Source organism: Saccopteryx bilineata, chromosome 3 (genome assembly GCF_036850765.1).
Source record: "Saccopteryx bilineata isolate mSacBil1 chromosome 3, mSacBil1_pri_phased_curated, whole genome shotgun sequence".
NCBI classification, from domain to species: domain Eukaryota; kingdom Metazoa; phylum Chordata; class Mammalia; order Chiroptera; family Emballonuridae; genus Saccopteryx; species Saccopteryx bilineata.
The window spans coordinates 196,743,298-196,761,616 of NC_089492.1; the positions used below are offsets into that span (position 1 = coordinate 196,743,298).

At 41.5% G+C, this 18,319-nt stretch overlaps 1 protein-coding gene across 4 annotated transcripts in view; it reads left to right on the forward strand.

Annotated features, from left to right (window-relative positions):
• The window catches only part of MYLK4 (myosin light chain kinase family member 4), a 164,136-nt gene that overhangs the window by 136,716 nt on the left and 9,101 nt on the right, over window positions 1-18,319 (forward strand). Inside the window, exon 13 of one of the 4 annotated variants that reach the window (XM_066264932.1) lies at window positions 3,691-3,810. The exons of the other annotated variants lie outside the window; for them this stretch is intronic. The gene's annotated coding sequence lies outside the window, so the exon portion shown is untranslated. Of the gene's footprint in view, window positions 1-3,690; window positions 3,811-18,319 lie in introns of those variants that run through there. 4 annotated transcript variants of the gene reach the window in all.

Here is an 18,319-nt window from a genome sequence, read left to right on the forward strand (position 1 = left end):
ATGTTGTATTCTTCTTTTCCCTGGCTGCCTTGAGAATTTTTTCTTTGTCATTGGTTTGTGCCAATTTTATTATGATGTGCCTTGTATTAGGTTTAGGGTTAAGATAACTTGGTGTTCTGTTTGCTTCTTGAATTTGAGGCTTTAGTTCTTTCCACAGGCTTGGGAAGTTCTCATCTATTATTTGTTTGAATATATTCTCTACTTCATTTTCTCTCTCTTCTCCTTCTGATATACCCATTATTCTTATGTTGCTCTTTCTGATGGAGTCAGACAATTCCTGTAGGGCTTTCTCATTTTTTTTTAAAATTCGTGAGTCTCTCTCCTCTTCTCTCTGTAGTGCCTCTAGTTGCCCATCATCTATGTCACTAATTCTCTCCTTATCTGGCCTATTCTATTGGCTAAGCTTGTTACCTCGTTTTTCAGTTTATGTATTGAGTTTTTCATCTCTGTTTGATTTGTTTTCATAGTTTCAATTTCCTTGATGATGTATTCTTTCTGTTCATTGAGTTGTTTTCTGAGCTTCCTAAGTTGCCTTTCTGTGCTTTCTTGTATATCCTTGAGTATTTTTAGGACTTAAATTTTAAAATCTCTGTCATTTAACTCCAAGGTTTCCAAGCTATTGAAACTTTTTTCTGTAGATTTTTTCTCATCTATCTGAGGTACATCTCTGTCTTTTGTATCCATGATATTTGATTTCTTTTTCCTTAGTGGCATTTGAGAGTGGTATTGTTAATAACACTAGTAAGAGTTGATAGAAAAAAAGAAAAAATATTTGAGAAAAATGCAGTGAAAAACTAAAAATTCAATTGTGCTAAGTGGAACAAAAATACATAGAATGGAGGGCCTGAGTTGGTGGGAGGTGAAAAGAGGAAAGAAACGAGGCCAGAACCCACAAAATGCCACAAGGAAAAAATTTGGATCAAGAATAAAATAATTTGTTTGTAAATGATAGTTGAATGAGAGAAATAGTGTAAGAGAAGAGAAGAGAAAAAGAGGAAAAAGAAAAAGTACAGTGAAAAATGAAAATTCTATTGTATTGAGTGGAAAAAAACTACATAGAATGTGTAAGGTTGATGGATAGAGGGATAGTCATGTGGGGAACTCAGACCCGCCCACTTTGGCTAGGACCGCCCACAATCAAACCCGCCAAAGGAAGCTTCCCAGGAACCATTTGGAAAGAAGTGATCGTCTGCCAGCCAGTGAAATTTCACCACGTCATAGTAGCTCCACTTCCCTAGAGGGACCCTTTAAATATCTCCCACGTGGTTTAATCCATGCAACTTCCCTGACCTCCATCTTGCACCTCCATTTCTCTTTCTTTCCTCGGAGCCAGGCAGGGAACCTTGCCAGGCGGGGTGTGCGCTCTGTACTCAATAAAGCCATTTATTATTCCACACTCTGCAGCTCTGAGCCCTCTTCCTTCCTTTTCGGCGGGGAAAAATACCTTACAGAATGGAGAGCCGGAGTTGAGGGAAATGCTAAAGAGATAAAAAGTGAAGTAAAAAGCACACAAAATGCCACAAAGAAAAAATTTGAATCCAGAATAAAATAATTTGTTTTGTGGGTGAGATTCAAAGGAGAGAAAAAGTGAAAGAGAAAAGAAGAAACAGAGAGAGAGAGAGAGAGAGAGAGAGAGAGAGAGAAAAGGAAAAAACTTGAGTTTTTTGGAGTGTAACACTCATAAAAAAAAGAACAGAAAAATGTAACACCTATGGGTAGTAAAGTTTAAAATGAAAAGAAGAATAAAATGACCAAGGTGGAAGAGAAAAAAAAAAGATAAAAAATACAAGAAAAAAAATGGACAAAGTTATAAAGACTGTAGATTTTTTCTGGTTTTGAGAGGTTATCTTCTTCCCTTTTATTTCTTTTCTGTCTGTTTGGCTGGTGGCGCTGTACCCCAGGTTCTGCCCCTGTGGCACTCTTAGGTAGAGATTTGTAATTGATGTGTCGCTATGGTGATGATATAAACTAGGCCTCGGTCCCGTTGGTAGGCAGGGCTTGTCAGCGTTTGCAGGCTCCAACAATGGGAGAATCTGTTTCCCCTAAGCCTCTTCCTAAATCTCTCCTTCCTGAATTAGCAGCCTGGGGATCCAGCTGTGAAGTTACCCCAGCCACTGCCTGGAGAGCAAGAGCCTCTAAGAGCTGCCAAATCCCCCCTCTAACCCTGCTCAAAGCAGGGTGCTGGGTAAGGCTTTGCCAGCCAGAGCTGCCAGTGTAATCAAGCAGGGCTGGGAGCTGATTGCTTTTCAGGTGTCTTTCTATGAGCCTCCGGCATGTCTAGTATGCCTCAGTGCTTTGTGGGTCTACTTTCCCCAGGCTTTTTGTACTTTGTAATCTGTATCAGCTGTCAGGAAGTTGCCCCAGTCACTGCCTGCAGCACAAGAGTTCCTAAAAGCTGCCAAGACCCTCCTCCAGGTTTGTTCAAAACACAGCTCTGTGTATGAAAGCTTTGTCAACCAGAACCACCAGCTCAAGCAGGCAGGGGAATGAGCTGATTTCTGGTTCTAGTTAAATTTGCCTCAGTGCTCCACGGGTCTGCTCTCCACAGGCTTCTCCCTTGTTGGGAAGCCTAAAGCCCAGCCTGCCCAACTTCTGCAGTGTTCTCTGAGGTCTGTTCTATGGGACTCTACTTTTTAGCCTGTATTGGCTGGCTGGAAGTTGCCCCAGCCACTGCGTGCAGAGCAAGAGGCCCTGAGAACTATCAAGTCCCTCTTCCAGTTCTCCTTAAATTGCAGGCCTGGGAAAGAAGGCTTTGTCAGCCAGAGCCACCAGCGTAAACCCGTCAGGCAGTGAGCAGACTGTGGATTAGGCTCCATTCAGCACTCAGCAGATCTGCTCTCCAGAGGCTGTCTGCGTGCCCCCCCCCCCCCACTTTCGCAGTTCTCTTTCCTGGGAATGTGCTTTGTTCACCTGTATGGCTGGCAGAGGCACTGCACCCACAGGGAAGTTGGCCCTCCGTGTACCTCCCTCATGCTGCTGCTCAGGGCACTGGGACCACACAGAAACTCTGGTCACAGCCCACGTAGAGGGCTACCACTGACAGTCTTTGACCCAGCCCCTCCATCCGGGAACATGGGTGTCCACACCCGAGGCACCAAGTGAATCCACTCGCACACTGCCCACGCTCACTAATTGGGAAACCAAGAGCAAACAAAGCAACTGCCCGCCCACCTCTGCTGGGGTCTGCTGCTGGCATTATCTCTGCATGGGCTGAGCTGTGGGCACACTCTGTCCTCGGCTTGAATGTCTCTGCCCTAGTTCAGCTCTTTCTGTGCCCCCAGCCCTCCCTTTCTCTCAGTTCCAGGTGAAGGCAACCCTTCCTCAGATCAATGAGAAAAGTGGAATACTCCGTTCTCCATCTTATTTCCTTCAGAGTGGATTATATAATATATTCATTCACCTTTTCACCCAATTATACCTTTGTCTGGTGTGTGTATATTTCAGATACTCCTGAGATTGTTTTTATGTCTCTAGTTGTTGAATTTGTTGAAATTTCAGGGAGAGGTTTCGGGAGCACCCCTCACGGCACCATTTCTCTGATGTCACTCTATTTTCTAAACTTAGACAGTGTGTGTGTGTGTGTGTGTGTGTGTGTGTGTGTGTGTGTGTGTGTGTTTGGCTTCTCTACTCTTATAAGTTACTTGAGACTTGGGGATTTATTTTTGGTATAATTATCCTTCTTTCTCCAAGGTTCAACAGAAATACTCCTTGACATGAAAATATACTTATTTTGCCTGACCAGGCGGTGGCGCAGTGGATAGAGCATCGGACTGGGATGCGAAGGACCCAGGTTCGAGACCCTGAGGTCACCAGCTTGAAAGCGGGCTCAACTGGGTTGAGCAAGGCTCACCAGCTTGGACCCAAGGTCGCTGGCTCGAGCAAGGGGTTACTCCATCTGCTGAAGGCCCACGGTCAAGGCACATATGAGAAAGCAATCAATAAAAACTAAGGTGTCGCAACAAAAAACTAATGATTGATGCTTCTCATCTCTCTTCATTCCTGTCTGTCTGTCCCTATTTGTCCCTCTCTCTGACTCTTTCTCTGTCTCTGTAAAAAAAAAAAAAAAGTTATTTTTCTAGATTTGGAATGAAAACATTTTAACACTATTAGCAATACTTATTGAATAAACTTTCCTCCAAAACTACAATTGTACTTTTTTTTTTTTGGTTGAGATCCTTTTTGTTTGTTTGTTTTCCTTCCATGTCTCATTAAGTGATTAATTGCAAAAGTGAAGACTATTATAAATGAGATTTTATTTTCCATTTGTATTAATACTTTTAAAAATACTTCCCTTATACATATGCTTAAAAGATGTCAACTTAAGAGAAAACAATCCAAGTATATTCATAATTCTTACTAATTAATGTCAAACTTTTCCCCCTTCAATTACATCCCACACCTGTTCACTGTAAATTTCCTTAGCAATTTTATATCATATTAACATTGCCCAAAACTTGGACACACATATGAGGTTTTTCTGAAATTTTAATTATTTTCAAATTAATTTAAATATTTTGAATAATTGCAAACTTACCCATATGTTTAATAAAATTGAAGTTTAAATTTCAAAAAATTATGAAATTTTTCTAAGGTTTCAAAAGACAACATATGGTCTGCTTCTATAAATGCTCCAAAAATAGTTTTTAAAAATTTGTTCATTGAAAATCTTCCTGTTTGTTTAAAATCTTATCATTCTATGATTAGCGGCTTTTCTCATGTGTAGCAGTTTACAGCCTTCCAAGGTAAAACCTGGGTTTGTTTGTCTGCCCAGCCCACCTTCTGCTAACTTCCCCTCAATCAGGTCCCATAGTTCTGGCCACTGTTCCCCACTTCCCTTCTGTCTGACTCAGCACTCCTTTTGCTGTAGGTTGTGCTACTTACTAACATCCAAATGCTTATTAAAACACCAAATGTTTAAGGCACTTTACAACATTAGGACATAAAAAAAGAACAAATCAGATGATAATTGATTCTGTTGTGACAATCTATTGGGATTTGTAATGTTCAAAATAACCTTTGTAAAAGGAGATCTTGTTCATGTTGGCAAAATGAGATTTCCATTTTTCTCACAGTCAGCAGTAAGCCATGTTTAAAACACGTTAGCTTTCATACAGTAGCTTCTGCTGCATAGTGACTTAGGCATTTTTGTAAGTTATTGGTGGTTATTCTATGGGAACACTATAGAGGTGACAGGGAGACAAAATATATTAGGTTTAGACAGGCCTATATGGTACTTTAAAAACAATTTATCCTGTTTTGCATCTGCAGGTGGTCTATGTCAAAATAATGAAAAAATAAATTAAGATCAAATAGGAACTCATCTAAGCAACATAAACTTGATCTAAAGAACCAAACTCTTAGGCCAGTCCTTGCTTGCTCACCATCCCCAGTGATTGTCATTACAATAGAGGAGGATAGGATAACCACCTGGTTATAAGATCACCTCTTATCCTATGTTTTACAAGTGTTATTTTGAAACAATGGGAACATAAAGTAGTTAATGTTGGTAGATAGTATCTTTTAAAAAATTTATCTATTTCATGTAAGTTTATTGTATAAAGTTATTGATAATATTCCCTATGATCTTTTAACTATCTGTAGAATCTATGATGATGCCCCTTCTCTTATTCCTGATTTGTATCGTCTCTTTTTTTCCTAATCAATCTGACTTGAAGTTTATCAATTTTGTTAATCCTCTAAAAAACACCCTTTTTTCAATTAATTTTTCTGTTTTATATTTTATTAATTTCTGTTTTTATCTTTACTATTTCCTCTATATCTCTTTTTTTTCAGAGACAGAGTCAGAGAGAGGGATAGATAGGGACAGACAGACAGGAACAAAGAGAGATAAGAAGCATCAATCATCAATTTTTCGTTGCGACACCTTAGTTGTTCATTGATTGCTTTTTCATATGTGCCTTGACTAGTGGGCCTTCAGCAGACCGAGTAAGCCCTTGCTCAAGCCATCTATATCTCCTTTTACTTTGGTTTTAGTTTGCTGTTTTCCCCTCTCACTGCTTAAGGAAAAAGCTTTGGTCATTGGTTTGAAATATTTCTTTTCTAATGTAGGCATTTAGTGCTAAAAATTACCCAAAGTACAGCTTTAGCTGTAAAGCCAAGGATGTCTGTAATACAAGTGAGAAGCTACCCAGCTTGCATCATAAAACAATATACCCAGAAGTTTCCCAATAGCACTGCATATGACATCCACTCCATTGGATCTCCTTCCAAGAAAAACTGCACTAGCTCTTTTCTGGCAATACTCCCTGGATATAATCCATTGAAGGTTAGTGTTACCGACTTTTTTTTTTTTTTTTCCTGAACCTGGAGACGGGGAGAGACAGTCAGACAGACTCCTGCATGCGCCCGACTGGGATCCACCCGGCACGCCCACCAGGGGCGACGCTCTGCCTACCAGGGGGCGATGCTCTGCCCCTCCGGGGCGTCGCTCTGCCGTGACCAGAGCCATTCTAGCACCTGAGGCAGAGGCCACAGAGCCATCCTCAGTGCCCGGGCCATCTTTGCTCCAATGGAGCCTTGGCTGCAGGAGGGGAAGAGAGAGACAGAGAGGAAGGAGGGGGTGCGGGGGTGGAGAAGCAAATGGGCGCTTCTCCTATGTGCCCTGGCCGGGAATCGAACCCAGGTCCCCCGCACGCCAGGCTGACGCTCTACCGCTGAGCCAACCGGCCAGGGCTAGTGTTACTGACTTTTATGCTTTCGAGTACCATATTGAAATAAGGTTCCAGAGTGTTGCCCCAAAAGACTAGCCCCAAGATGGAGACAAATTGAGTAGGTACTCAAGCACTGGTGCTTATGTGCATGAATAGTCACCTGGCATACAATGATCACAGTTCTCACCATTAGTTAAGCAAATACTTTGACCCTGGCTGTGCATTAAGAGAGTTATTATTTAATTTAATCTGCACAGTCATCTGTGAAATGATTTGCCCTGCTCTAATATAATTTTTCCCTGTAAATAAACTGAGTCTTCTACAAGCCAGGTAATGTGTTGAAGGTCTTCAGGTACAATGTGGCCAAGTTGGAGTTTACTCTCAGGTCTTCCTAACCAAAAAGCCATAATGAAATACACTTCCACACTGCCTCCAGTATCTGTTCGCAGGCATGTCTTAGCTATGTGGGAGCTGGTATGATGAAGATGGCTCCAAATCACTAGGGAACGGAGAAACAATGTGAGAGAGCCCATCTGAGAAGTCTCAAAATTCTCTCCATTTTGCAAAAATGCATCTTTGACTTCAGAGTTGCTGAGGAGATGTTGTTTTGGCACATATGATTGCAGCGACAGCAGCTGTGGTCACAGAGGTAGCCAGCACCTATGTGGCACTTATGATTACATCTTAAAGAAGCTCTCCTGGTACCTGTGTTCACTGCTACTGTTTTCTATTACCTATGAATTCACATACACACCCTGCAGGTAAGGTTCCTGGTACACTGCCTTGCAGCACCTGCCCTGGGAGGCCACAGATCTCAGTGAAAGACAAGGCAGCACAATTGGAGTAATACGATATCCAGTCTTTCCTAGGCGAGGTCCATGTTTACCAGATAATTACTCATTGTAAACATGTCTGCATACAGTGACTTATTGGAGGCTGTTATCTACCATTTCTGTCTTAAAATCGCTATGTTCACTTGAAATGAAAGCACTCCATTACTTTTTTCTTTTACGTCTAGTCTAAACCGTTGTTCAAATTTGTCTGCAATTCTGGAGTTGTTTAAATTAGTGTAGGCTTTTTTTACTGAGTGTCAAATACACTCTGGGGATAGACTGGCCTCACAGTTACCCAAAGTACTCAGCTAGGTTTTGGAAATTTGTGATACTGAGAAACACTATTGTTAATAAAAAGTTTTTGTTATTAAGAGCTTATCTGAAATCCCTCCTCTTGCCTTCTGACTTCCCTCTATGAGCTGCTTGAGGGTTTGGTTCTTCTCCTGTGGGAGGGTAAGAGTTTTGTTCCAGAATGTGAGCTTCTTGGAGAATTAGAGCCATTTCCTTAAAGTGCTAGGGTGGAATGACCTTCATAGAACAGGCCTGGCACAGTCAGCTGATATTTCAAAAATATCAGCTGACTGAAGCCTGCTGATCATCCCCTGTCTCCAAAGAACACTTCAAAAAGCATAGATAATCCCTCAGGCCATTTAGCAAGTGTCTAGTCACCCCTGGAGCTCCAATTACACACATGCATATTCAATCCACTGACCCCAGATAAAAGGCTGGGTATCATGTTATCCCCAAAGCACCTTGTCTTCCATTTAGATCTGTGGCCTTGGTTGCAGGTGCAAGGCATGGGGCAGGAAGTGTGCCCCTGGCTTGCCTTGAAGGAATTGAAATACCATTAAAGGGAAACCATGAAATCTCCTCCACATGTTTGCTTGTGCAATGGCTTAGTCTAATTCTTAGGATGAGTGACATGTGGTAACAGTCTTTTCCCTCCACTTTTTCCAGAACCAGGGAGATCTACACCATCAGAAACTCACATAATCAGAGGGCCAATGGCAACTTGGGAAGCCCTCCAAGTTTACCGCTTGCCTCTGAGCAACACTGAGGGGGCACCACTACCATCTCACAGAAGGGAAAAGTCTGCTCCACCCATTAGCCTCTTAAGGGATCGTGAGTTTGTGTTCTTTTTTGGCCAGAAGGATTGTCACTGTCAGCTGCCCTCCTTGGGCCCAGACTTGCAGCTGGTGCCACACCCTGCAATCCACCTGAGTACAGTGCAGCTGCAATGGGCAGTTTCAAGCCCGTGCAAATGTGTGCCCAGTAGCTCCCTGCCTTTCATCTGCAGAACTTCTTCCCAAGACCCAGAGGACAGCTTTGTTCAGGTGCACAGCTCTGGAGCAAACACCCTTGGGGACCCTCAACTCAGAGGAGTTGGTACTCAGTGAGGAATGTCAGCTTTCTGTCCACTGGGTTGAGGATGGCGAGTCATGTCCTTCCCAGTCCCACAGGAGGTCCTGGAGGAGTTGAGCCCAGCTGCCCACTGGGGGAGCCGGACCAATAAGACTTGCTGGGCCTTTCTTCCCTTTTGGTCTCCCTCTCTTTGTCCCTCACTCTGCCTCCTGAGAGTCCTCTCCTCAAAACTATCTGCATCTAAACTTGTATCTCAGGTGTTGCTTTCAAAACGCCTCAAACTAAGACAACATCCCAATGTCCTTGAGGTTGGATCTGAAGCAAACGCAATGACCATTGCTACGTCATGTCAACTAATTCTCCCTCATTTGATAAAGGGAGAGGCAGGTCAATTTATTTGAGTACACAACTTACCTGCCTATATGAATGAATGGATGGCCCTGTATTTCTTTCCAATGCCATGGGAGTACGGATGCTGCTTCCTGCAAATGTTGTGTGTTACCACACTGGGGTTCAAACCTCACCCAGGACTCTTTCTTACTCAAGACCTGCCTCTTCTGCTCAGCCTATACCACCTCTCCCTAGGAGGCTCCATCCCCCAGCTAGTGGTCAGGGATCCCTGAGAATAGCAAAGGCCACTGGAAAGCCTCTCTGTCACTAGCCTCTGTTCCTTGAGTTCTGTCCCAAAGAGCAATTTGGGGAGCCCATTGCTCCTACAGCTGTTTGGTTCTCCTGCTGGAACCATTGTTGTTGTTCATCTGGCCAGTGAGAGAAAGAGCCACTCTCTGTAGAAGGCATGGAGGTGATGGAGCTAAGTGGAGGCTGAGCCATGAACTTGGTCAAGTGCCACATAAGTGGGCCATGCTGGCCATGAGTGGGACTCAGCAAATACTGCCTTCCCCAGAGAGGATGTCATAATAATGGTGTTAAAATGGATGTTACACGGGGGCTTTAAATGATTCCTAGCTTTACTGAGGCATTATTTCCATATAAAATTAAGGAATTTTAAGTGTACACCCTGTACACTGTATACACACTGTGTAATGAATGTTGGTGATTTTATATAGCAGTTATCCCCACTCATCAAGACATGGAACACTTTTAGCACCCTAACAATGTCATTGTGTCCCTTTGTAATTGATCGCCTCTTGCCCTCTGATCCATAACAACTATGGGTTACCTTTATGTCCCTATAGTGTTGTCTCTTCTGGACTTCTACGAAATAGAATTAAGCAGTGTGTAATTCCTCAGCTCCATCCACGTTGCTGCTGTGTTAACATTTTGCTCCTTTCTAGTGCTCCGTGGTTTTTATCCACAGGGTACTCCAGACTTCGTTTATTCATTTCATATATGAGGGGCACTTGAGTTGTCCCAGTTCTGGGTTATCTGAGTAATACTGCCCTAAAACGTTGGCGTTTGAGTGTTTCCATGGACATGTGATTCTTCTCCCTTGGGTAAATGCCTCGCTGTGGGGTTGCTGGGCCCTGTGTGAGTTCATGTGGTACCATTCTGCCACATGGTTAGACCACCCTGCACTCCCCCTGGTCCTATGTAAGAGTTCTAACTCCTCCCCACCCTCACTGACCTGGGGTGTAGTTCGGGTGTAGTTCACCCATTACTTGCTGACTTCACCCATTCTAGAGGGAGCGCAGTGTTTTTCAGTGCGGTTTATGTTTGCATTTCTGTGATGACTAATAATGCCGAGCACCTTTTTATGTGCTCACTGTTCAGATACAATTGCTCCTAAACAATATGCTAAAATATTCTCAGAGAATGCCCTGAACCTAAGGTAGATGTTCTTACTATTCATTTACAGATGAAGATCGAAGGCCAGTAGTGGCTAAATGACCTCAGTTACTAGGGCAGAATGGAGAAGGTTGAGGCATTCTACTACAGTGTGTTTTTCACTAGGGCCACATGCTCTCAAGTGCTTGGAACAACTGCTTTTCAAGGGCTTTGCGGATATAATTAGTGAGTTGATACTGTGACAGGCTGGTGGCACGCTTGACATTGATATTTTGTCGTATTTTGATAGTAATGTCAAAATTAGTCAGTCATTCAACATGGCCAAGTATTTTGTTCTTTTAAGCCATTGAACCTCTAACCATTTCTACCAGATTTAATAAATGGCATTGTCACATGTTTAATTAATAAGTACTGGAAGTTATTGTACTGTGCAGTATACCTTCCACATGTTGGCCCACTTGGGGTTTGCAGGGAGGAAGCCTAGCACTTATTGTTCACATCCTGGGGAGCAGGTGGAAAGACCTCGTGTCACTCACTACTCCCTCCCCTGTTCAGTGATGCACAAAATGCTTTCTGCCTTAGTAGAGTCAGTGCTTGACTTTGATCTTAAGGCTTAGCGTGTTGTGGAAGTAAATGCCTAGTATATACCTGCCAGCAGAGATACTAAAAAGGAGCCCAGTGACATCAGAGTCCTGTAGGACTTAGGGGTGAGTGTTGGGGGAAGACAGAGTCAGGTGAAGTGTAGTTTTTACTCTCAAGAGTAAGAGCAAAAAGCCGAACGTTTCGGGTTTCCTGGGCCAGCTGCTGGGAAACACAAAGGCATCCAGAGATAGAATAATGTTCCAAACTATCAAAAAAAGCAATTAAGACTATTGGAGGCCCTGGCTGGTTGGCTCAGTGGTAGAGCATCGGGCTGGCATGTGGATGTCCTGGGTTCGATTCCCAGTCAGGGCACACAGGAGAAGCGCCCATCTGCTTCTCCATCCCTCCCCCTCTCCTTTCTTTCTGTCTCTCTCTTCCCCTCCCGCAGCCGAGGCTCCATTGGAGCAAAGTTGGCCTGGGCACTGAGGATGGCTCCATGGCCTCCACCTCAGGTGCTAGGATGGCTCCGGTTGCAATGGAGCAATGCCCCAGATGGGCAGAGCATCGCTCCCTGGTGGTATGGCGGGTGGATCCCGGTTGAGTGCATGTGGGAATCTATCTCTCTGCCTCCCTGCTTCTCACTTCAGAAAAATACAAAAAATAAAATAAAAAAGACTGTTGGAGCCACGGTTTCAGAATTTTCTATATTGCTTGATTCTCTGTTACCTCCTGTGCTTGTTATTTTTATGACTTTTGTCTATTTTTCATATTTTTTTAAAAGTGAAAATCTCTAAAATCAAACAAACACTTACATTTAATTTTAAAACTGTAGGAGAAGGGCCCTGGGAAATGGATAATCTTAGGTAAAGAGGAAAAGGCCTGTAAGGCAAAAAGAAAACTAATCTACAACTTGAGGGAAGATGGAGATTCATACAATGGTGACTGGTCACGTGTGTGCAACTGTGTGCATGCTGTATGTTTGTATGTGTGAACAGATATGTGTTGAGAATTGAGGGAGGGAGGGATCAAGTTTGAGTGCTCCAAGGAAGGGCATCACTTTGGTTCTCTGTAGTCACTTACTCCTTGGAGTGAATTAATTAAATTCATACATTGAAACCATGTTTAGTGAGGACAAGAAAGAGTTTTGGGTAAAAAGGGGGTTCACAAAACTCTGGTTTCACATCTTTGTTAATGTGCATTGTGCTTTGCTTTTCTTTCAAACTGCAGATAAAGTCACAGTCTCTCTCAAAAGTCCATGGCTCATTGCCCCAAATCAAAGAATCTTTGATACATTATTTCCTATAAAATGTCTATAACTTGTTGCTGTCCTTCTCACCTGCACCATCAGGTTAGCCTGCAGTTCCACATGCCATCTGTCTGCCAGGCTGTGGGGTGCCAGCCGATGAGAGTCATTGAGGGAGCTTTCACAACTGTGTCACAGGTCTGCCCCTGACACTCCTCTGGGAAGCAGCCTGGGCCCTGGGCTCTTAGAAATCGTCTCAGGTGATTCACATATACAGCAAGGTTGGGGACACTCACTGGGAGAAGAAATGGGGATAAAAACAGCAGTCGCAGGATCACAGAACCCAAGGAAATGACTCTAATGATGAGAAAGATGGCAATTTGGGGTTTATTTTTCCTTGAGCAGCATTACTTGGTTAATTACTCAGGTGTATTTTTTGCTTAGCTCACTCTTCTAGTGTTCAAATGCAAAGCCCTAACCACAGTTGGAATTCCACACTGTCCCTAAGAAGGTAATTCCCATGACAAGGGATGGAACTCCCAGCATTCCCCTTTACAGCACTTCAAAACAGGCCTCATAACTGTGGTTTATGTTTGCAACTCTTTGCATGAGTACAGACTTTTCAGGGAAATGAGTGTTGAGATGTGAAAAAAGAGGTGATCCCTTCAGATGATTTTTATCTTGTTTTAAATATTCAAACATCAAAACTGGTAGATAAAGTTTTCATGGGAAGCTGTGCATATCTACTAACCACAGCAAAAGTTATAACTTTCTGCTACCTATAATAAAATAATTTCAATTGCAAATTAAAAGCCAGGATGAAAATGATTGGTTTTGAACCATTGTGCTGTACTCAAAAACTTTTATACAAACAGTACCTGAGAAAGTCACATCATTGGCTATAAACAGGCTATGGATGACTTCCCATCCCAACTCATTTCTAGACCTGGTCAGGGCCACAGTGGCTTTCTATTTGGTCAGTTTTGGCTATCAAGGACTTGTTTCTTTATAATCTGAGGTCACTCCCTTTTCCCAGGCTCCTTCTAAAACCACTGTGTGGATGCATATCAGCCCACGGCCCCACATAACCAGGCAGCCACTGCAGCTTGGACCTCAAGACTGATGAGTTTAGGGTATCAGAGCTGTTAAGGTGACTGTGGTCTAGGCTGGCTGCTGTTTCCTTCTGGATGTTACATGGCACTGGGTCACATGGACTTCAAGGTTCCCAAAAGTCTTGGTTGTCGTTCCTCTACCAATTCCAATGCACTTTTAGATTGGGAGGTCTGAGGAGGTGGAGGAGGAGTAGGCAGGAGAAATGGCAATACCCTGGGGAAGGTGGGCCCCACCACAAGTCCACACTGAGTAGACTTTGACTAACTACATCCCCTAAGTTACTTTCTTTTCTGAGATGCCATGGAAAACATTACCTTTTAAAAAATAAAAAACGTCTATAAAAGAAACAACAAATGACAAGTGTTGGCTAGAATGTGGAAAAATTGGAACCCTTGTGCACTGTTGGTGGGAATGTAAAATGGTGCAATTTTTATAAAAAACAGTGGGACAGTTCTAAAAAAGAAAGAAAAAGAAAGAAAGAAATGCAGAATTACCATGTGATCCCAAAGATTTGAAAGCAAGAACTCAGAGATATTTATACACCTATATTCATAGCAGAATTATACACCTATATTCATAGCCAAGAGGTAGAAGCAGCCCAAGTTTCCACCAGCTGAAGAATAGATAAACAAAACCCAGTACACACATACAATGGAATATGATCCAGCCCTAATGAAGAAGGGAATTCTGACAGCTGCTACCACACGGGGGAGTCTTGAGGATGTTATGCTCAGTGAGATAAGCCAGTCACAAAGCGACAAATACTGTATACTTCTGCTTATATGAAGTACTTAGAGTAGTCAAATTCCTAGAGGCAGAAAGAATGGTGACTGCCAGGGGTTAGGGGGAACAAAGGGGAGAATGAGGAGTTAGTATTTAATGGGGACAGGGTTTCAGCTTTGCAAGGCGAAGAGCATTTGTGGAGGGAGATGATGATGGTTGCATGACAATGCAAAGGTACTTAATGACATGGACTCTCAAACTGCACATTTACAAATGGTTAAGATGTTAAATTTTAGGCTGACAGAGCAATCAGACAAGACAAAGAAATAAAAGGCATCCATATCGGAAAAGAAGAAGTAAAGGTATCACTTTTTGCAGATGATATGATCCTATACATTGAAAACCCCAAAGAATCCACAAAAAGACTACTAGAAACAATAAGCCAATACAGTAAGGTCACAGGATACAAAATTAACATACAGAAGTCAATAGCCTTTCTATATGCCAACAATGAAACATTTGAGAATGAACTCAAAAGAATAATCCCCTTCACGATTGCAACAACAACAACAAAAATACTTAGGAATAAACATAACAAAGAATGTAAAGGACTTATATAATGAAAACTATAAACCATTGTTAAGGGAAATCAAAAAAGATATAATGAGATGGAAGAATATACCTTGTTCTTGGTTAGGAAGGATAAATTTAGTCAAAATTACCATATTACCTAAAGCAATATACAAATTTAATGCAATTCCCATCAAAATTCCAATGACATTTTTTAAAGAAATGGAGCAAAAAATCATCAGATTTATATGGAACTATAAAAACCCCTGAATAGCCAAAGCAATCCTAAAGAAAAAGAATGAAGCTGGGGCCATTACAATACCTGACTTCAAACTCTATTATAGGGCCACGACAATCAAAACAGCATGGTATTGGCAGAAAAAATAGACACTCAGACCAATGGAACAGAATAGAAAACCCAGAAATAAAACCACATATATATAGTCAAATAATTTTTGATAAAGGGGCCAAAACACACAATGGAGAAAAGAAAGCCTCTTCAATAAATGGTGCTGGGAAAACTGGAAAGCCACATGCAAAAGAATGAAACTGGACTACAGTCTATCCCCCTGTACTAAAATTAACTCAAAATGGATCAAAGATCTAAACATAAGACCTGAAACAATTAAGTACATAGAAGAAGACATAGGTACTCAACTCATGGACCTGGGTTTTAAAGAGCATTTTATGAATTTGACTCCAATGGCAAGAGAAGTGAAGGCAAAAATTAATGAATGGGACTACATCAGACTAAGAAGCTTTTGCTCAGCAAGAGAAACTGATAACAAAATAAACAGACAGCCAACTAAATGGGAAATGATATTTTCAAACAACAGCTCAGATAAGGGCCTAATATCCAAAATATACAAAGAACTCATAAAACTCAACAACAAACAAACAAACAATCCAATACAAAAATGGGAAGAGGACATGAACAGACACTTCTCCCAGGAAGAAATACAAATGGCCAACAGATATATGAAAAGATGCTCATCTTCGTTAGTTATTAGAGAAATGCAAATCAAAACTGCAATGAGATACCACCTCACACCTGTTAGATTAGCTATGGAGAGGCTGTGGAGAAAAAGGAACCCTCATCCACTGTTGGTGGGACTGTAAAGTAGTACAACCATTATGGAAGAAAGTATGGTGGTTCCTCAAAAAACTGAAAATAGAATTACCTTATGACCCAGCAATCCCTTTACTGGGTATATACCCCCAAAACTCAGAAACATTGATACGTAAAGACACATGTAGCCCCATGTTTATTGCAGCATTGTTCACAGTGGCCAGGACATGGAAACAACCAAAAAGCCTGTCAATAGATGACTGGATAAAGAAGATGTGGCACATATACACTATGGAATACTACTCAGCCATAAGAAATGATGACATCAGATTATTTACAGCAAAATGGTGGGATCTTGATAACATTATACGAAGTGAAATAAGTAAATCAGAAAAAATCAGGAACTGCATTATTCCATACGTAGGTGGGACGTAAAAGTGAAACTAAGAGACATTGACAAGAGTGTGGTGGTTACGGGAGGAGGGGGGAGAGGGAGAGGGAAAGGGGGAGGGGGGGCACAAAGAAAACTAGATAGAAGGTGACAGAGGACAATCTGACTTTGGGTGATGGGTATGCAACATAAGTGAACGACAAGATAACCTGGAGTTGTTATCTTTGAATATATGTATCCTGGTTTATTGATGTTGCCCCATTAAAAATAAAATTATTAAAAAAAAAAAGAACTTAACCAATGACAGACAGTATGAATAATTGGAACAAGCTGATGTTTCTCTGTCTCTCCTCATTTCTCTCTCCCTAACAATCAATAAGTAAATAAAAATATTTTTTAAATAAGAAAAAAAAAATTTTAGGCCGATGTATTTTTTCACAATTTTCAAAAAAAGAAGGCAGCTCTCAAATCAGTGAAATATGAGTTCTCATTGTGGAGGAATCATTTCTCTCTTCACTCTGGGTGGGGGGGAGCCCTTGTTATTAAGTGCACACATTTCATGGGTCACTCCAACCTTTCATCACACGTTGTCTTTCTCTTCACGTAGTGGGTCCTGTCGTCAGCATTCTGCAGGATCTAAGGTGGGAATAGCATTCAGTTTGCACAGCAGTCTGGACCTTTGCATATTTCTTCTTGCATTTATTTGTTCAGGTTTTTACAATTGGCTTTTGAACAACATAGGGATTGGGGTACTGACCCCTTAGGTCAAAACCTGTGTATAATTTTTGACATTTCAAAAGCTGACTTACTAATAGCCTATTACTGACTGGAAGCTTCACTGATAACATAAATAATTCATTTACACATAGTTTATGTCATACACCTATACTGTCTTCTTACAAGAAAGTAAGCTAGAGAAAAGAAAATCTTATTAAGAAAATCATAAAGTAGAGAAAATACATTTACAGCAGTAATTGAAAAGTCTCTGCATACAAGCAGACAGACTCAATGCAAGCCCATGTTGCTGAAGGGTTGGCAGTGCTTTTCCAAACCATGACACTCTAACTCCACCAGAGCCAGAGTTTCTCCCCATTGGGCACTTCAGCATCATGAAGTGAATGTCCAAGGCCACCATGCTTCCTGGAGGCTTGTATCAGTTTATTTGGGCTATGCTTAATCTGTAATGTTCAGAGCACTTCTTACTTTGGAGTATCATATGTACACATATGTCTAAAGGTAACTTTTGTAAAGCTGTTCCCTTGAATGAAGCTTAAAGTGCATTATTAAAATCTATCTTATTAATCTTCTCACACAGTCATGGAGTAGGATGGGAAACACTAGGATTCTTCAAATTATGAATAAATAGAGAGATTATGCAGTCAGGGAGTGGAAAATACCAGAAGGAATATGTCTTCTTGGACTGCAACACTCCACCCCCTCTTCCAAGTATGTTACAACTTTTTCCTTAGTCTAGAGACTGGAGATATTTACAACGAGTGGTTGAAACTTTAATGAAATGCCCCGTTAAAGACATACTTAACCCATGTTGGATTACGTTTTCAACTCCAGGCACATTGTTCTCATGGAATAAGTGGATGAGTGCAGAAGCCAGGTTTCTGGTTCACAGAAAACTTAAGTTCTGAATATATATGTATTTTTCACAGTCTGAACAAGTAAACATAAAAACTGGCATTTTTTTAACTTAATGCAAAATAAGCACAAACTTCCATTCCTTTTAGAGAATCTCACAGGCATTTTCAGTCAACTCACTAACAGAGGTAGCAATGGCTTAAACATTCTGCTTATAAAAAGCAACATTATAAAGTGTTCTTAAAGGTCTGCGCTTCTTGAGTAAGCTCTAAACTTCTTGAGTAAGCTCTAAAATTCCGTTCACAGTCTGGGGGCAAAAAAAATTTTCAAACGTTAAAAACATGAGATTTTTCTATTATACTTCTTCTTGGCCCAGATGCCTTCTGGGGAAAGATTTTCATCGCTTGGTTATGGTTTCTATGTAAT